Source organism: Colobus angolensis, unplaced genomic scaffold (assembly GCF_000951035.1).
Source record: "Colobus angolensis palliatus isolate OR3802 unplaced genomic scaffold, Cang.pa_1.0 Scaffold5, whole genome shotgun sequence".
Taxonomy (NCBI): Eukaryota; Metazoa; Chordata; class Mammalia; order Primates; family Cercopithecidae; genus Colobus; species Colobus angolensis.
Window position 1 is genome coordinate 9,610,275 of NW_012118487.1, and position 21,913 is coordinate 9,632,187.

The following is a 21,913-nucleotide window of genomic DNA, read 5'->3' on the forward strand; positions in this document are numbered from 1 at the left end:
CTCATGCTATTGTTTCCATTAAAAACCCATAGAGCCTTCTCCACTCTCTGAAGTCCTACTCACCCATCCAATCTCAGTGCACATTTTCACCTTCCCTTCAACACTTACTTCTTCACTCAGTAGACAGTTTTCTCTCATGCCTTTCCTGTCAGTATACCCACTGTAGCACACCATTCATTTAATCCTCCTTTATTAAACCGCAAGTAAAATTGACTAGTACAGCATAACATGCTATCCAGTGGGAGCACACATCACAGGATTTAGCAAAAAGTAGAAACCGAACAAACATTTATTCGAAACAAAGCTTTGCTATTTAGTATCTGCCATGCCAAAACTAGTATTGGTAGTGCACTGACCAGTAAAAATTAAAACATTTCTTGGGTGATTGTTTTTTGACAAGCATTACACATGCTGATGGCAGGTTCTGCATCACTATTGCTTGTAAGTCCAGCGGAGCCATAGCAATCCCCACAAAGGCCTGAAGGTTGGGCTGGTGGTGACTCAAGTCAGTTTTGCTTTATAGCTTCTTCTCTCAAAACTGCACAGTGCTTAATGCTGGAATCTAAAAGAAAATATGCACATTATTAGGCTCTGCAAGTTTCAACATAAGAAAAATTATTGAGTTGGTAATCAGCTCAGGAATAGAGTCATATGGAACTCACAGGGTAAACAATGATGCATCATAATCTTTTGATTAACGTTACTCAATATTTTAGAAAATAAGTTATTCAGCTTCAAAAATAGCATCCTAGTTACCTGAGTGACGTTTATCTTCTACCTACTATTTACAAATACACTGGATTTTTTAGAAATTTTATGTTTACAGAAAAATGGAGAAGTAGTACAGAGAGTTCCCATTTACCCTGTACCCAGTTTCTTGTAATAGTAACATTTTACATTAGTACGAGATATTTGTCACAATTAGTCAGCCAATATTGATACATTATTATTAACTCTGGCATGGACTTTATTCTCATATCATTAGTTTTCCCCCTAATGTCCTTTTTTCTGTTAAGAGATCCCATCCAGGACACCACATTAAATTTAATTGCCATCTGTCCTTAGGCTTCTGTTAGCTATGACAGTTTTTCAGACTTTATTTTGATGACCTTGACAGCTTTGAGGAGTAGTGGTCAAGAATTTTGTAGGATGTTCCTCTATTAGAATTTGTTTTTCTCATGATTGGATTGGGGTTATGGGTTTGGGGGAAAAGGTCAGAGAAATAAAGTGCCATATTCATCGCATTATGTGAAGAGTGCAAACTAACAACGTGATTTATAACTGTTAATGTTGACCTTTATCACCTGGCTGAGAAGGTGTTTGTCATTTTTCTGCACTGTAAAATTACCCCTTTTCTATCCTGTTTCCGTGCTGAGCTCTGGAAGGAAGTTACTTTGTGCAGCACACATTTAACAAGTGGGGAGTTGTGCTTCCCCTCCGTGAGGACGGAGGACCTACATAAGTTATTTAGAAATATTATTCTGCATGGGAGATTTTTAATTCCCTCTGTTAATTTGTTCAATAATTTACTGTAAATATATAGACTCAGGAATATCCATTTTATATGTTGACTTATAATCTAATACTATTTTATTTATTTTTTTGCTCAATTATTCTAGCATTGCACTTTGGACATTTGGAGCTCTTTAGTTTCCGCTTGTGCTCCTTTGACATACTCCCAATCAAAGTTGTGTGTGTGTGTGTGTGTGTGTGTTCAGAATTTTTTAGAAGTACCAAATACTACAGACACATTTTTTATATTGACTATCACAGCTCTATAATCAGCCATTTCTCTTAGGTCCCATGGCTCATTTTATATTAAAGAATGTTAGTAGAAACTAAGATCTGAGCACTAGGCATGCTCATTGTTACTGGTGTGTCATTTCTTACAGGTCCTCTGATTTAAATGGACAGAGAAATCCCTATGTGTATACTAACCTGTGTATGCGTGATTATCTAAAGTATTTCTCTATGCAACCATCTGTATTAGGTTAAACGTGTGTACTTATGGCTTCAAATTGATTTCATTACCACATGGATTATTTTAGCCTCCTCTCCTTGCTTATCTGTAAATTCACACTTCAGCAATGAGAATCCCACCTCCCACCATGTGTCATCCATTTACTTAATTGGTCAATTCTATTATCCCCAAAAAGCAGTATCAGAATGAAGCTCTACTCCCATGAAAAGTAATTTTGTCAACGATGGTACAGATTTATGTGAATTTCCTTTTGCCTTTATGGATTTCATTCTTTTCAAAGTTATTTACATCAGTATCTCCCCAGCCTGACCCTCTTCAATGAGGCTGTTTCATACATTTGCAATACACTTAGATTCTCATGTCTCAAGCTGCATCTTTCCTGGGATGCCTTGACTTTCTAAATGGTTGTTTTCTTTATTAATGTTCACTCTTTGTACCATAAAGCTCTGAGGGTTTTGACACATGCAAAATGTCATGTATCTGCTATTAAAGCAGCATTGAGTATAGATTTACTACCCTAAGGTCCCCCTATGCTCTACTTTTTACCTCCCCCGTCTCCTTGGTCTCTTGGCAAGCAACTGGTCTTTTTATGGTTTCCATAGTTTGCCTTTTCCAGAATATCACGTAGTTGGATCATTCACTATGTGACATTTTCCAGACTGGCTTCTTTCACTTACCAATATGCATTTAAGATTTATTCTTATCCTTTGGTGACCTGATTACTCATTTCTTTTTAACATGGAATATTTCATCACTGTGTAAATGCACAAAAGATATGCAGGCATGCAATTGCTAAATCATATGAAAATACCATTTCTGGTTTTGTAAGAAACTCAAACTCTTTCAAAGTGACTATACCATTTTACATTCCTACCAGTAATGAATGAGAGTTCTTGTTGCTCTGCACCATAGCCAGATTTTGGTATTGTCAGGAGTTTTTTTTGTTTATTTGTTTTGCTTTGTTTTAGCCATACACTCATAGGGGTATAGTGGCATCTTATTGTTGATATAATTTGCAAATTCCTACGGATAAATGTTGTGCATCTTCTCATATGCTTATTTGACATTCAAATATCTTTCTTGGTAAAGCAGATCTTTTGACCATTTTAAATTAGTTTGTTTTCTTATTGTTGATTTTTAAGAGTTCTTTGTATATTTTGGATATACTCTTTTTTAAATTGTAGGAGTAAAACCATCAAAGCCTTAAAATTACAGTTCAGGGAGATTGCATTACCAGATTAGAGTCTTGAAATAAGCTCATAATTCACCCTGCTCACTACTTATAGTAGTAACTTTTCAAATGTTTCTGTAATATACGTGGGACTTTTTCACACATTATCTTTGATTCTTTCTTCTGACAGATTTATGCAGGAAAACAACTGACTACGTGACTAGGCAGTATTTCTTCTGTAGTTCTCTTTCCCAGGAATAAAATTGCTCTACTCTCTGCTGACTTTTCTTTAGTATTGGTATTGCCTACTCCATGTTTATTCTTAGTTCTTTGGGGAATAGAATGTATTATATATTATATATCTTTGAGGCATCTTTAAGTTTTCTATTGTTTCTTCAAAATATAAGAATGTGAACATAATGCTACATAAATATACACACATATATATAAAGTTTAAAAATAAAAACCAAGTAAAATAGATATTATAGCTTTAAAAAACAGCATAATAATAATAATGACATATACTATTGGAAAATTCCAGAAACTAAAATTGTGAACCCTGTTTTATTTTCTTCATAATTTAATATTTACTTAGTACTGCATGCCAGGAATTTTTCTGAACATTTTAGATAAAGCACTGAACAAGGCAAAAAATGTCCATACCCTCATGGCACTTATGTTCTAGAAGGATATAGACAATAAGAAAAATAGTAAATAAGAAAATGTCAAGTAGTGATAAGTAGTATGATAAAAATAAAATAAAAGATAAATGATAAATGCTTGAGGTCATGAATATCCCAATTACCCTGATTCGAGTGTGACACATTGCTTGTATCAAAATATCACATGTATCCATAAATATGTACAACTACTAGGTATCCACAAAAGTAAAAAAAAGAAAGAAAAAAGTGAAAAGAAAGTAAAAGAAGTGGTAGCTACTAACCTCTATTTCCAAATAACAGTAAGTTGTAATTATCTTTATAACTAAAATTATTTTTTAACTTAAAAAGTTATTTGTTTTAATACTACAGTCTTTGTCTTCTTTTAGCTTGTATGAGTAAGTTGTAATTATCTTTATAACTAAAATTATTTATTAACTTAAAAAGTTATTTGTTTTAATACTACAGCATTTGTCTTCTTTTAGCTTGTATGTGTTTATCTCAAACCGTAATACACAGAATGCATTGAGTACATATATGAATCTATTGCTTCTGTATATAAACATGAAATTCTCATGTAAGGCTATAGTATATGTGAATATCAATGTTCTTGTTAGCAGTTACAATTTACATAGATTTTCAGAGAGAATAAGAGTATTAGAAAGTATCCTTAATGTGTACATGTGTCACATTTTCTGATCTGAGAAATCTACTTTTTATAGCCTTTGAAACAGGATATAATATCACTCAATAATTATATGTATTCATACCTCTGAAAAATATTGATTTAGAGTTTCATCTATGAAGCAGTGCAGTACAGCTCTGTGGCTTGCATCAAGAACACTCAAGGATTCAGAAGTAAATGTGTGCTTGAATGCACTTATAACTGAATCATGTCTCTTGACATAGCCAAATGCATGCGTGAGGCCTGCAAATAGTGCTGGTTTATCACCAGCTGCATGAATCAAATGAATGCCTGCATGATTTTAACAAACGGGTGGTAAAAATACTTGTTAGGAAAAAGTAGCCTATATCAGGATGTTTGTACAGAATAAATATATAAGCAAGCAAATTATGTGTATGTGTGAATGCGTGTGTGTGTGCGTGTGTGTGTGTTTGTGTAGCAAATTAGTATGTAAAGTAATTACTACCTGGGAAATTGCAGGCCAATCACAAAACAAATGCCATTAGGACAGGATAGAAAAATATGCTACATAAATTTAGAGGAATGGCACTGCAACATGAATAGGGGCAGATTTATTAAAAAGAAGAAATATTCCTCCAAATACACATTTCTTTCTAGACATAGTGATAAAGGTCTAATACTTTCAGTAGAATATATTAAAATGCATGAAGGTTTTATCTATACTAAGGAGATACTACTGGATTGAAATCAGTAAATGATAAAAATCACACCAGAGGTTTAAAAAGCACACTTCTATGATGTGACATGTTGGAACTGAAAATGTTTAGGGAGAAGCTCAGGTTCCATGAGTTTTCTGTCACCATAACATAAAAAGTTGATTACAAAACAGAGGTAAATTTATTTTTAGAGAGTCTCTTAATGATTTAGTTAGTTGACTTTGGCTCGAAAATGCTTGCACAGTGCTATATCACTTACCTAAACCTGGATACTGAAAAAAAAAAAATGGCTCTCCTAAGGATTATATATCTGCTTGCTTTAGATATTTCAATCAGGGAACAGAAATCTAGGGTCTTATATATAGTACAAGGTGGGGTAACACGCAAGTGCCATATTTCTGCTGAGCAGATCATGCTGATAATTATCCTCAATAATTTGACATTACACAATTTTTAAATTTCAAAACCATACCTTTATACAATGTTTTATAAGTATTATCAGACTACCATTCTGTGAAGCAGGTAGATATTTCCTTCATTTTACATATGTGAGTACTCTGATCTCAAAGAGGTTAAGTGTTTGACTTCAGATCCAACAACCACTATGTGGTTTACAGATAGACATTTCTTCTGTTCTCAGGCCCTGTCAGCATGACACCACAGAGCACCCAGTTCTAACAGGGAGTATGGAGTCCCAGGCAGTCCCTGCTTCAGCTGTTGTCCATTGATCAGATAACAGCATGACTTTAATTGATCTATATAGGAATTAAGATTTGTGAAGAGAGTAACAAAGTCATGGTTTTCTTTATTATTAACATTTTAGAGAATCTCCTAATATCCTTTGTATACCCAGTTTTGTTTGTAAAATGTACAACCTAGTACAGCAGAAAACAATGTTAGGAGAGAACTGAAGACAACTCTAGCTGGACCAACAACATGCTAAATATTCTTGGGACATTCCTCAATTGGCTTAGCTTCAGCTAAATAGGTTTAGAAAAAGGCAAGCTCCAAGATACCATTTGACTATGAAGTAGTGTAATTAAAAACATGTAGGAATTACTCCTCTGTCAAAATCTTCTAAAATAAGAAAATCCCAAAACATTAAGGTGAATGCCACAATTCATTAAAATTATTTTTAACTTTAGAAGGATTTCTTGATACCAGTCTTCAGTCTTCTTGGGGGCACTGCAAAACTCAAACATTGTGCTTTACGTTACTACACCCATGATTAGAATTAACATGATAAAAATGCTCTTGGGTGAAGGCATGCAGAGTGACCAGAATCCCCGGCCTGCTTTTACAGTAGCAGGCACACTTCCGTTCTAAACATCCTCAGCTTCTTCTTGGTAGAATGATTCCACTGAAAAGGGAGCACTAAAACTGCTGAGGCTTAAGGCCACAGTTTCAAATACTGGTAACTTCTATAGCCCAGGTGGAGAAAGGAAGGAAAACGACTAAATTGTTTGCTTTCAGATTGGTTTAAAATTATCTGGAGAATGGCCATTGTACTTAATCCTTTCAGGAAAAGTGAAGTATATTGTGGGGGAGAAGGCAGTGGCAGTGTGCAGAGTGGGAGATGTTGATATCACAGTGCTGCCTAAGAGGAATCTCATCCCATGCTTGGGGCCTTGAATTCCTGACCTTAAATGAAAACCAGAAATACATGTGCAATCCAAGAAACAGCAATGCACATGCCGTTCAGTGAGGAAAGTGATAATTCATGCCACGTAAGGTAAAATATCCAATATAAAAACTATGCCATGTTCTCACATTTTTATAAGAAAAAAATAAAAAAACCTGAAATGAATAAGAAGAGTGTTGGCCAAAGACTGAATTTATAGCTGTAAAAAGAATGTCACTTTTCCTCATCACTTAAAGAATATCAATATCTTCTCTACTTGATAGACCTTTTCAATGGCACTTTACCGAACAACTATTATTTGAAAATCCCTTTAGAAAATTAGGTCATTTTTTTCTTTCACATCCTCATTCTGGATCCTATAAGACATGTTTTGTAGATAATAGGAAGAGTTCCAAAACTCACACTGACTTTTTATTTAATGAGAGATACATTTGATTTTCTCCTGCTACTTGAAGAGGAGATTTATTCCAACACTCTCTTTGATTCTGAACAAAAGTCAGCCCAGGCTCATTTTTAGAGATAAAAAGTATCATTTATAAGAGAGCAAACCATCAAATCAGTGAACCACTCCAATACACATGAGTGTGGTTTGGGTCACCGTGCAGCTTGCTTCCCCAGGAAGTGTGAAGAGCTGCATTGTGCCCGGGAATTTGGAGATGGAAAAAAGGAAGGACATTCCAGCAAATAGAAATCAGAGGGACTAGATCTTTTGCAAATAAAACAGATTTTTTAAGAAAAAAATACGTACTTCAGAAATGTCATGTTCCTTATCTATATATGAGACCTAAACTGACTTGAAATCTGAAGACAACATGGTTTTTGAAAATATCATCTGTTCCCTAAAAAATAAAAATATATGTTACTGGGATTTTTTTGTCTGTTTGTTTTAAGGGATGATTTAATGATTTCTCAAGGTCCATTTCTTAGTTTGTTTTGTGCTACTATAATACAATGCCACATATCAGGTAATATAAAGAACAGAAACTTATTTCTCATAGTTCTGGAAATTCAGAAGTCTAAGATCAAGGTGCCGGCAAGTTGGGTGTCTGTTGAGAGTCCAGTCTCTGCTTTCCAGGTGCTGCCTTGAACATTGCATCCTCAGTACGGGAAGGATGCTGTGTTCTCACAGGGCAGAAGGTGCAAAAGGAAAAGGGATAAACTCTTTCCAGCGTGCCCTTTTATAAAGGTATCTAGTTCCACTCAGGTAGGCTCTACCCTCACGACTTAATCACCTCCTGAGGACCCCACCTCCTAACGCCATCACTATGTCCACTAAGTTTCTTTCTTTTCTTTCTTTTTTGTGACACGAAATCTTACTGTTGCCCAGGTTGGAGTGCAGTGGCACCATCTCGGCTCACTGCAACCTCCACCTCCTGGGTTCAAGCAATTCTCACACCTCAGCCTCCCTAGTAGCTGGGACTACAGACGCACACCACCAGACTTGGCTAATTTTTGTACTTTTAGCAGAGACAGGGTTTTGCCATATTTGCGAGGCTGGTCTCAAACTCCTGACCTCAGGTGATCCACCCTCAGCCTCCCAAAGTGCTGAGATTACAGGCATGAGCCACTGTACCCAGCTGTCCACTAAGTTTCAACATCTGAATTTAGGAAGGGACACATTTAAACCATAGCAGTCCATGTTTTAGTGACATCATTCTAATAATGTAACTATTAGTCACATATTTAGAAGCAACTCATGTAGCTTTATATAAGATAATTTTTAAAAAGTATCTGGTGACATATAGGCAATACATGATAAAAAGCCTGCAATATTTATATATGATATATCCTATTTTAATTTTGTGTGCCTTTATCTTAATGGGACGAAGGTAAATATTACATATTTGTGAAATGGAAGTCCAAAGTGTACTTGAAAAATATAATTTAGAACTCCAAATTTGTTATAATTAGAGAATACAAAAAATACTGGGTCACATTTGTTTCAGTGAGATCGGGACGTGAGGAAGAAAAGTCCTCCATAAAAATTTACTTTTCGTAGATAACGTTTCAACAAACACTAATCAAATTTCATACAAAATCATATTTTCAGTTCACTTTTATAACCCGCCAGTGTTGTTCTGTCTTTCAATAAGAGGTAATTGGAAAAGGCACTATGTATTTTACAAATGTTTTCCCTTGGATTTCTGAAAAGGTGACTTTTTCAAAAAGTAAAAGCCAAAGCATTTCCAAGTCAGAAATCTCATATAATTAAAGCCTCCAGCTGCATGCATTTTTAATACCACAGACAACATAGTAATTGACATATGTGATTCTGGATCACACTTCAGATTTTAAATTATTTTAGTCTGCCGAAATGTGTTTAAGTGCACTAACCAGATATACTTTCAGTAATTCGGCTTTTAATGACTATCCTTCACTTCAGAGCTTTGATGTTAAAATAGTCTAAGAAATAATGTAATTTCCCCACATGCTGGTTGGGTTATAGTCAGATGTTTCTTACATATTTCATGTAAGAACTCTCCCTGACCCCTACCACTGTGAAAATGTAAGGAGATTTTACTTAAAATAATTTTATATCTTGTAGTTCACTAAATTAACTGGAGTGATCAGGACCTCAACCAAAATTTATTGCTGAACCTAAAATAAGATCAAAGCAATAAATCAAAAGGATATAGCAGATGTAAAAATACAAATTATAAGGATAAGTTCAGAATAATTAATATTGGCAAAATTGCACTGCAAAAGACCTTAGAAGGTGTAAAGCTCATAGTACATTAAAATCTAAAATTTTAAATAGGCCTCTGAGAAGGAATTAGTAGAAAAGACTACTAATTCCTACTTATTTGCTGTGAAGTCACTAGGTATACCACAGAGCTTTATTAACAATTGCAGTGTCTAATTTCTCTGTGTATTTCCTCTAGTGTCTTAAACTTCTTGTAACCAGGCTGTTCAATGGATAGCCACATATATGAACATTCAAAAGATTCCAATCACCTGTCATGTGTATCAGCAAACATCCTGGCTTCTATACTGTTTATTGTTTACACGAAATATATTTTTAAAAAATTTTCAAATCTGCACATGTACCCTGGAACTTAAAAATAATTTTTGAAAATAATTTTTGAAAATAAAAAGTAGGCTGTATTATGTCTCCTATAGTATTTAGTGAGAAGTAATGATGATTTCCAGTTAACATATGTAGAAAACGAGGCTAAGATACATTGAAGAATTGGTTCTGCAGGAACAGAAAACCAGATACCGCATTTCTCACTTATAAGTGGGAGCTAAACATTGAGTGTACATTGGAACAATACAAAGAAGGGAACAATAGGCACTGGGGTCTATATGAGGGTGGAGGGTGGGAGGAGGGTGAGGACTGAAAAACTACCAATCAGGTATTATGCTGATTTCATGGGTGACAAAATGATCTGTACACCAAACCCCTGTGACTTGCAATTTACCCATGTAACAAACCGGCACATATACCCCTTGAACCTAAAATAAAAGTTGGAAGGAAAAAGCTGATTCAAGTTTGCACAGTTAGTATTTCCAAACACGGTGGTTTAGACTTCAAGTTCAGTCTTTGCAACTGTACAACTGGAAGAGAGTATGCTTCATACCTGGTCATGAAAAGCGGGAAATAAGTCAGATAAAAATAGCAGGCCTGGTTCCTGGGAATCTGTAACAGAAGCCAAGAAACAGATCAATGAGAGTGCAAAATAATTGTAACTGTAAATGAACGCAAGAATCAAAGTATTTTGAAAAATGAATTATAAGAGTGTTACTCATCAACAAAATAATGAAGAGACAGTAAAAGAAAGATGCAAAAACTTATTTGGCTTAAAATTATGAGACATCAAGTGAGCATCAATAGAAAAGTTTAAGAAAAAAAACAGGAGGGAGATAATGAGATTCTTGGATGTTTGTTATGCTGTGACCTCTTAACTAAACTGGGTTCTTCATAAAAATATATATTTTTGTATTCCCAGGTAAAATTTTTTATTTTGAAATATATTTGATACAATAATTTGAATTTGATTTATTTTAGTTGATCATTAAATATTAAATATGAATATTAAAAGATGGAAATTGGCTTGGGGTTATATATATAAAGACACAAAGTAAAATGGTGGTTGCCAGAGCTGAGGGTAGGGAGAATGGGTAGGTATTGTTTAAAGGTTACAAATTTCAATTTGGGATAATGAAAAAGAGCTGGAGATGGATTGTGGTGATGGTTGAAAAATAATAGTATAAGTGTACTTAATGCCACCGAACTGTACATGTAAAAATTGTTACTATGTAAACTTTATGTTATGTATACCTTACAAAAAGGAAAAAGAAAGTCTGCTCGGGAGTAGAATAAAGTAGAAATGGTAGAAGGTGTTGAACTGCAATGCGGTCACAACCAGGACCTCGGCAGACTCCACACGGAGTGCCAGACCCCAGTGTCCGTTCAGAACTCACTCACCCTGAAGACAAGAGCAGAAATCTTTATACCATCCACATCAAGCAGACGTCGGGTAGAGGCTGCTTTCCACACACCTTGATGAGGCCCCTCTATTCTTCAGAGGATGATTTCAATTCCAAGGTGGCGGACCTCGCTTACATGATCAGCCCCAACACTCCCAGCAGTTGGGGAACGAGTGCTTCAGTCTTAAGTGGGGTTTTGGCAACATATCATAGCATCCTCTCTGCAGCCCACAGTCTAGATCCCTTATTCAACCCCCTGCCATACAATAACACTGCTCCCTCACTCGTAGTTGTCTCTCTCTCAGCTTTAAGAGCCATCCCAGATGCATGGTGGGATGGAAATCCTATCTAACAGGTGGATGCTTCCATACCAGTAACTTTCTTGACTTTTGACATAATCTCCACCCATCTTGACTAAGCACTCTCGGAATCCAGTTTTTTCCATATTCCCTCCTCTTGTTACATTTTGGCTAAGTTGTGCAGTGCCTTCAGTTCTAAAATTCATTATTAGTAGCATGAAGTAATAACATTTGTAATATTTCTGGTAACTTTTATAATGTTTACCTGTTTCTTAGTTGTCTTTCCAGACTCCCCGCCAACCTGGTTCTGCATAAAACCCTATTAATTACTTGGTTAACCTTCAATAACTAAAGACTGCATCCTCTATGAGACAAAAAAATAGGAGTAACATTTTTCATAGTTTTGTTGTGCACTTTATGCTGTATTTATTAATTACTGAGAGGCAAGTTTTATCTCTATTTTATAGAAGAGGACCCTGCAGCTCTGAGAGGTTAATTGACTTGAAAAGGATAAATAACTAAGAAGTAATAGAGAAATAATTTGGCTATAAACTCTGTGTATTTAACAACTACTTTCTTTTTATTATTATTATTATTATAATTTAAGTTCTAGGGTACATGTGCATAACGTGCAGGTTTGTTACATATGTATACTTCCATGTTGGTGTGCTGCACCCATTAACTCGTCAGCACCCATGAACTCATCATTTACATCAGGTATAACTCCCAATGCAATCCCTCCTCCCCTCCCCCCTCCCCATGATAGGCCCCGGGTGTGTGATGTTCCCCTTCCCAAGTCCAAGTGATCTCATTGTTCAGTTCCCACCTGTGAGTGAGAACATGCAGTGTTTGGTTTTCTGTTCTTGTGATAGTTTGCTAAGAATGATGGTTTCCAGCTGCATCCATGTCCCTAAAAAGGACACAAACTCATCCTTTTTTATGGCTGCATAGTATTCCATGTAACAACTACTTTCTTATTAGTAATATTAGTGAAAGCTATCATTCACTGAGCATCTACCACATGACATGAATAGTGAATGGCATTTCATAGATTTTAAATCGAACACATCAATCCTATAAAGTAAAATTATTCCCATGTTTTATAAAAACCCTTGCACCTCAGAGAGGCAGAACTCCTTAACACAAGCAAATGTTGTTTACCGTCTTTGTCCCAAGTCACTCTATTTTTTGGAGGTGTCATGAATCCCTCTTGGAAAGCTGACGAGTGTGCAAAAGCACCAAAGGTTGCCTGGGTGCAGTGGCTCACACTTGTAATCCCAGCACTTTAGGAGGCCAAGGTAGGAGGACTGCTTGAGACCAGGAATTTGAGGTCAGTCTGGACAACATAGCAAGGCCTCATTTCTACAAAAGTAAAAATTAAATTTTAAAAAATCCAAAAAAATTACCAAAGGAATTACATATATATGTACACACATATTCATGCATACATATATATGCAATCATTCATGTAAAAATTCTTCTTTTGGGCATGTCATTGGAAGCATTTCAACTTAGAAAAAAGATCGCAATAGAATACCCAGGCTGATAAATTTCCATGCCTTATTCTCCACTACAAAATAGTTGAAATATGTCATCTTCTATTTAATATGAAACATAAATCTGTCTTTAAATTGATATACAGAATGCTCTATGCTGATTTTAGAATGCTGAGAAAAAAAATCAGAAACTCCTTTATAGGGGAGTATACTAAATACATTATTGTTTTTCTGAAAAGTCGTTAAAGTTGTTTAAGAGATAAATGGACTTTTACTACTATTTTAATAAGGCTTGTATGACTTAAATTGGTAAACCTAAATCACTTTATTACAGCAATTTCTGAAGTAACATTTAATTAACTATAGTTAATAGTACAATCTAATGAACAAAGCTATTACGCTCAAGGTTCCCAAAGGTAGAGGAAAAACTTACACTGGTCAGTAAGTTCTAGATTTAATAGTATAGGGGTAATGTGTGTGTGTTATCTGTGTGTGTGTTTAAAATATATGCAATCCCCAAGATTGTATTAATTTGCAAAACAGAAACTTAATCACTAAAACTGAAATACAATCTGAAAAAATAATTTAAAGAATAATAGATCGGCTAGTACAATATTTTAGATAATAACCATAAAATCTTTGAGAACTTCAGTTAAGTATGTGGTGCCAATGCACTTGATTTGAAAAGCTTTAAAGTGATGAGTTGGACCTGCATAAAGAGGAGCACATTCTAAAGTCACGCTTCATTTGGAAATATATGGGACAGGCATTCTATTTCCTACAACATAGGTTTGATGGTAAAAAATGGGTTAAATTTACAAAAGTCTTTCTAAAATTGGTTCAATAATGCTTACTTCTAGAATCATGCTTTGTTTAATCTGCAAATACTTATTTGAAGATAACAAGTAGTGACTGCCACAAATCAAATTTAATCTTTTTCAATCTTGTGCATAGGACAGAAATGTTAGAAGTAAAATGCAATGAAGCAGCACAATCACTGGGGTCATTCAATAAAAGTATACAACTGAGGCTGCAATCTTTTGAAAGGGATTTTAGAGTAACACCCTTTTATCTAGAAATTTATACCTCAATTGTTTTAATATAACAGATAATAACAGGAAGTAAGAGTTCTAAATAGAATATGTGTTAATACCATTTTAGAGTATTTGGAAGAGAAATATTTTATTAAATGACCTATAAGTGTTTTGTTTCATTTTTTGGTTCTTAATAATATATCTACTGTATTGCAGAAATGAAATTAGTCAGAAAAGAAAGTAGTTAAATAGAACGGATTCAAACCTTCCCACTGATGAATGCCAAGTTGATTATTACCATTGGTAAAAAGAAGTAATCTGTATTAAGATCCTTTATGTACATTTATTTCTGTTTTATACTACAAGCATGCACCTTTTCCAAATCTTCTGTCCTAAAAAAAGAAATCAGTCTCAATGTAACATTAAAAATCAGTCTAATGCTCACTTCACATTTCAAATATAGATGTACCTAGTTATAATTTTATCAATAATGGAAAAAGAAAGTGAATTGTACTACACTGGAAAATTTCCAAACTATGCAGTTGGTATTATAGCAAAAGCTTATAAATGTGGCTTGTGTTCCTGACAGGAAAGGAAGGACATGTTTAAAGAACCTTGAGCAAAAATAGGGCATGCAACACCTTGTTCATGCTGAATGTGCATATCTCCACCAAGCAACAGACAAGCTATTATAAGTTTATTGTTTCAGAATATAAGCCTATTATACCCTGCAAATGAAGATACTGACATGCTGCTGTATTGGTTGAAAAGATTAACATTCACAAAGAACAGCACCAAGTGTGCCAAATTAAATATACTAAAATACTAAAGCTTACCATTCAATATGCCCTTTACTGTAAATGTGCATACAGTGTAGTTTCAATGGCCTCCGTGGCCCTGTTAATAATGTAGTGGCATGTCAGTGTTGGAGATGTAATTTATATCTTTGCTATTTGGCAATAAACCATAGCAGGGTGTATTTTTCTAAACCATTAATAAGTATATATGGCATTGATGAAACAGTGAAGGAGAATATGTTTAGAAGCCTGTTTGTTTGTATTTTAGTCACTCATGCCCTGGAAAACCTTATTAGACTTAGGAAACTCTATTTAAAATACTTCATTAATATATTTTTTAATTGTAAATACATAGCAAATTTTTAAAAATGTATCTCCAATCCCAATAGCATTTTTGCACTCGTTTTCATTTAAAGTTTTATTTAGTCACACTTTCCCTTTGTTTAAAAGAACTAGTTTCCTTTTATGTATCAATGGTTGATTGATTCCATGGAAACGAGTTGTATCTCTTCCAGCTTTTTCAAATATGTTAACTATTGCCAGCAATACCAAACCCACAAGCTTGTTGTGAGAATCAAACCAATATTTTAAAGCATATATCATAATGTGTAACATATAAGAGGAAAAGCATGTTTAAATAATAATGCTTATGACAATAATAATTATCTCTACCTCACATTAGCACTACATACTCACCTGGGATTTAGAAAAAATATACTTCAGAGCATCAGACCCATTCTCTAGGCTCTAGAAAACATCCATTGACTTGCTCAACCCCTCTCCCGTGCCCCCGTGATGACAATCTGTCATTCTAGATGACCGCATTGTTTTCTCTCCTAAGAAAAGAAAATTCAACAGCTTGTTTCGCTTTCTCTGCAAGGAATGCACAATATCCCAATATGTTTGCCCTCACTACCTTGATGAATAACACAGAGCATAATAAAATCAGGTTTTCTGACTCACATGTAAAAGGAATATGAATGCTACCTGTAGCTACGGCCAGACTGTGTGTGTGTTTTTGCAGGTAGATTCCTACTTGTAGTACAGAATTCTTTACTTTTAAATACAAGGAGGCATTTACCCCACTGCTTACATGCACATCCATACCAAAGGTCGTATTTGTGTATTTATTCAACATGATGACTTATCTTAGTAAAACTTTATATTTAGTCTTTTTAGAGTCACAGTGTTAACGGACTTCAAATGGGCTATTCAAAAAGGTTAGGAAGTAAGTTAACTGACTTGGTAAAACATTTGGACCCAAAAGTTTTTGTAACTGCTCATTATAAGATGAAAAATACGAGAAAATAAAGTAGAAGGGAGAAAATTATGGTTATCATTTGGAAGGGACTGTGGTTTCAGCTTCCCAGGCTAGCAACAGAACCGAAAAGGATGAGACTCAACTTTCCCACAAAAATACAAGCAAGGGATGACTCACGTCATGCTTTTGGATTCTTATTCTTTCTATTCATAATTGTTAAACATTTCTCTGAGAAAATGCAACATAAAGACTGTATAGCCAACATACTGTTTTTTTCCCCCTTCTATTTAGAAGAGCAGGGGAGAGAGACAACATAAAAATTTTAAACGTAAAATCCTGGAACTCAGCCTCTGTGATAAGACACACATAAGAGTTCTTTCATTTGGTGGCTTTAAAGTCTGACTCTGCTTGAAAATCTCAATATATGCAAGTATTTATCTTAAAGGGATTAATTCTTTATTGGCTTTGAGTGGCATTTGTAAAGAATGGTTTGCATTTTTAAAATAAAATCATCTGTGTAAATGTAACTATAATGCTAGGAAAAGCATATTATAAAAGCTAGGTGTTAGAAGAAGAGAAGTGATAAAATAATGTGACACAAAGAGTCATGGTTTTGAGCTGAATAAGTGAGCAGTGGCCACATGTGAGAGTCTTTATACATTTATTCATTCATGCATACAGTAAGCAGAAACAGAGTGTTCACTGTGTGGGTCACTCTTGCAGGTGCTAGAGAGACAGCAGCAAACAACATAGAGAAAATCTATGACATCACAGATTTCACAGTCTGGTGGAATCTGTAAAAACTGAAGGCAAGTTTTTGTTTCCCATCTATTTCATGGAACTTTAAATTCCATTTTCAATAATCACTGATTATTTTCATCTGAAAATAATACATGACAGTTGATGAATTTCAAAGGGCTAGATTTAAAAATAAGAAAATTAATGTAAGAAGCCAGATTATACATTGTAAATAATTCTTTAAAACACTTTGCAACTTTTTTTTTTTTTTTTTTTTGAGACGGAGTCTCACTCTTTTGCCAAGGCTGGAGTGCAATGGCACGATCTCGGTTCACTGCAACCTCCGCCACCTGAGTTCAAGCAATTCTTCTGCCTCAGCCTCCCAAGTAGCTGGGAGTACAGGAACCCACCATCATGCCTGAGTAATTTTTGTATTTTTAGTAGAGACAGGGTTTCAACATGTTGGCCAGGCTGATCTTGAACTCCTTACCTCAGGTGATCCGCCCACCTCAGCCTCCAAAGTGCTGGGATTACAGGTGTGAGCCACCACGCCTGGCTGAAACATCTATTCTTTACTGTAGGCTATTATTATACAAGTATAATTTATGCTCTGATTTATGCCCATGTACTATTACAAAGCACTAAAATGATTGAAAACTGAAGAATTTCTCAGTTTGGTAAACTTGCACATCTCTCAAAGCAAAATAAAAAACTATTTTGGAAAGTTTCAAATAATTGGTTAAGTTGGAGACTCAATGCCTACCTACCTTACTATGTATCAGTGAAGTTACCAATATTTTAGGAAAGCAATTTTGTTAGTTTACTTTTTTATGGGCCATATAGGTTAACATTGTTTTTGAAAAATACTGGCAAACTGAATCATTTCGGCGGGCTTCACTATAAAAGCTAAAAGTAATTTTTCTTTATAAGATATAAGATGGTACTAGGACTTTTATTACATTTATATTTTAACAATTCTGATCAACAGCCATAAAGAGTAGAATTAAATTTTTTAAAAAATGTTTAGGCCGGGCACGGTGGCTCACGTCTGTAATCCCAGCACTTTGGGAGGCCAAGGCAGGTAGACCACTAGGTCAGGAGATCGAGACCATCCTGGCTAACACGGTGAAACCCCGTCTCTACTAAAAATCCAAAAAATTAGCCGGGCGAGGTGGCGGGCGCCTGTGGTCCCAGCTACTCAGGAGGCTGAGGCAGGAGAATGGCGTGAACCCAGGAATCAGAACTTGCAGTGAACTAAGATCCGGCCACTGCACTCCAGCCTGGGCAACAGAGCGAGACTCCGTCTCAAAAAAAATAAATAAGTAAAAGTTTATATGACTATTGTTATGTATTATTTATAAGATTTACTTTCTGGAATTATATTTTTAAATCAAATGCCAGAACAAAAATATACTTACAAATATTAATATAAAATTAAATCTTAGTGTTCTATACATATTATAATAGCTTTGTAAACAAATATGAGTTTCTCTTCACAAAGATTCTGGGATCACTAGAAATCTTGCCAGAAGAGCCACTTCCTCTCAGGTTTGTCTTGATGAGTCTTAAGTATCATGTAATCTGAGCAAGAAGTGGTTACAGAATTTGCTACATCCACATGGCAGAGGGCTCTCTAGACCCTGCATCCTGACTGACAGACCCTGGAGCTCTGAACAACTACTGAGATCTGGCGAATCCATCTATAAGATCCAGTTTGGTAATTATGTCATTCTAGCTGTAAACTGATTCCATTTTAAGACAAACAATAATAATGAGAGGTACATTATCTAACCATCTATAAGAATTTATTTACATAAGAAATCTGGAGGCAATAATTAAAATTGGAACAAAATAGATATAAAATTTGTGATCTGAAAATTAATTTTTGAGTAGTAAAGTAATGTTAATTATTAAATCTGTAATTTCTGTGTTAAATCTCAATTTCACCTTTGCTTTCCCCACTGAAGACCATTGTGCATTATTAACAGGAACCTAGTCATTCCATGTATTATCAAACAACAATCTAAAGAGTATTATCTGTTATAATAGTCATTAACCCATTGTGCTTTAGGCATTACACTTGAATATCTCATTTCACTACTTAACAAGTCTACCACCTGAGCCTTGTACAAAGAAGGCAGGGGAAAAAGGTTTTGACAATCTTTAAAAACTTTACTATAATTATTAGATTTATTTTTAGTATGTTAACATTATTATTTTTAAATTACAATTTAGAAAATTTTTCACAATATACCATGAACACCTTTAGGTATACCCTTCTATCCCAGATCAGATAAAATTTAAATATACTCCTTTGTGAAATACTCCTTGTAAAAACGATTGTAATTATCTTCCTGAAATGGAAGAGGCCACTAATAACATTGTTTATATCCTTGGTGGAGAGCCAACTCTGAGGTTCTCACACTAACCAGGCCTCTCGAAGGAAGACAAAGTGGTACCACGTGATCAGGAATTCATGGTCCTCGGGTGAAGCAGGAGACACATTTCCTCCACAAGAAAGTCTCTCCAAATTAAGCCCCTTATGCCTGCAAATTAGGATCAAGTAAGTTTTTTCACTCAGCAAAGCAAGTATTCAAGACTAAAGGAGAAATAAATGCACTTTCAGAAAAATAAAAACTGATCCATCAACATGGCAAAACAATTTCAGTGAAGGAACCTACAAAGGCGTACTTCAGGAAAAAGGAAAATAATCTTATAAAGAAGCTGAGATGGAAGAAGAGTTAACAAAAATAAGATTGTTTAACATACAGGTAAATCTAAAACATTTTCTCATAATAATCATGTGTGCTACATGGAATTAAATGTTTTTTTTTTTAGAAAAAACTAAAATACAAGATCAAAATAGCATATTTGCATGCCTGGATCCAGAGCTGTAGAATTAAAATATATTCAAGTTATAAAAAGATATTAACAATACATAAATGCAGTGCAAAAAAAATTTAAGAACATGTCCCTTTGGAAAAAATACACCAATAACATTCTCCCTTAAGATACATTTTCTTAGGCATATTTTTTCTATGTCATATTCTCAAGAATAAACTATGGAGAATGGGGTTTTTTTTCTTGTTGTTTTTGGTTTGGTTGTTGCTATTAGTCTTTCTCACCCCTCTCAGCAATCCTCACGCTATTGCTACAAAATGTGCGTTGGATTTTACATGGTGCCCTTTTCTAACTTTATGAATTGCTTTTCTCTGTAAAGAAGATCATAGGTCCAACAAACACAATGTCTCATTCCAGTTAGTGTGGCCGTTGAAGGGAGGGATCAGTTTTATCTTCCAGATCAGCAGGACAAATAGGAATAGAACTAGCTTTGTATTGTCTGAGCAATATTACTAGATAGCTTTGCATTGCCAAAATATTACTGTTTAAAATAACTTTCTTAGATTTCTGTCTTAACATCAGTTACTTAAGACTTCACACCAAAATTGAAAATTGCACTATTGTAAATGATTTAACAAAGAAAATCACTATATATATATGCACACACACATATGTATACACATATATACATATATCTTTTATGCACATATATGTATATTTTGTGCACACATGCATATGTATATGCATATACATATGTATGTGTAATATACACATATACATGTAATATGTGTATAAACATATACATATATAGTTATATACACATATATGTGCATTTGTCATTTCCAGAGTATTTTATGCACATATATTGTTTACAGTTTTTAATCATTAGAACGAGGCATGAGAACAATGGTATCAATATGATTTCATTCTATCATCTTTCCAAATATTATGAAATTTTGGTTTATGAGCAAATTGTGATGTGGATTCTTCTAGTAATCACAAATGGTATCTTAGATATTTAGACTCAGGCCCCAGTTGACAATGAATGTCAGTTATCCAAGTAAATTCTGAGCCTACAAAGGTTCAGGTTTTGAACGTAGCTGGGAATATCCGTTTGAGAGAATGGAAACTGACAGATTACCTTGGAGAGTGTTGTTGCTGTGTGTGCTGAGTTCCAACATTCTCTCCAAATGTGGATGACCGGAAAGATGCTACCTGCTTAAGCCTAGAGAAAGGTGACTCACAAAGGTCACCTTGATCTGTGTTTCATGGAGTTTGACGGTGAGCCATCAAGAAGAAAGAAATTCTGCCAAAATTCTTTGGTAGGAAATTCACTGCTAGACTCTGTCAAGATAAATGATAGGTAAATGTTTCTTATAGATCAGATAATTTGTCATGTAGGGAAGTGTCAGCCTGTAGTCAGTGTGAGTCCTGCTCAAGAGTATCATGTGTGTATACAGTGAGACTCAAAGAGTTTTTCCATGAATGGGGCCCCTGAAAAATCAGACGCATACAGGGAGTAGTACTCAGGGGAAGGGTGATTGTAGCCCACGTCATAGCAGAGAGTCCAAGTAGAGGTGCCTCAGTGACACCACGAAACCTTAAAATAAGCTAGTAACTAGCAAAAGCCCATGCTAAAAACCTGCCAGACATAGTGAACGCAGATTCATTCTAGAGCAGCACCTCTATGTAAAAGTCTACCCTCTGACTATGCCCCTTTCTGTATTTCAATTTGAGAGGCTTTGCAAAAAGTCAAATGGAAAAGAGAGAACAAGCTGGTCATGCCTATTCACAGGCAACAGCCTGCCTGAAGCCAGTCTTACATGTCACAGTGAAGATTTAAATCAAATGCATAGCTATACATATTGTAAAGTCAGGGCATTCTAATAGTATTTATGACACAGCACTCTCCAAGCAGTTATCACAGCACTCTCCAAGCAGTTATCACAGCACTCTCCAAGCAGTTATCACAGCACTCTCCAAGACTGAACAGAAGAGTCATAGGCCTACTCAGATTTTCTTTTAGTGGCAAAAAAAAAAAAAAAAAGAAAAAGAAAAATCTTTCCTCTTCTATTTAAGTTAAATTTTCTATACGGACAGCAAAAATACTCTCTTGTTTACCACACCATAAGAAAATCTTTATTTACCGTTTAGGCGCCATTTGCATGAAGGAATTATGTCTTCTGCTTGAAGTAAGGTAG

The 21,913-nt window shown here is 34.9% G+C and overlaps 1 long non-coding RNA gene across 1 annotated transcript in view; it reads right to left on the reverse strand.

Moving 5' to 3' along the window:
* Positions 1–288: 288 nt before the first annotated feature.
* The window catches only part of LOC105524365, a 30,481-nt gene continuing 8,856 nt past the window's right edge, over positions 289–21,913 (reverse strand). The window contains exons 3-4 of the long non-coding RNA XR_001003746.1: positions 15,569–15,708; positions 289–562 (exon numbers count right to left, since the gene is read on the reverse strand). This is a non-coding gene — a long non-coding RNA (uncharacterized LOC105524365). The remainder of the gene's footprint in view (positions 563–15,568; positions 15,709–21,913) is intronic.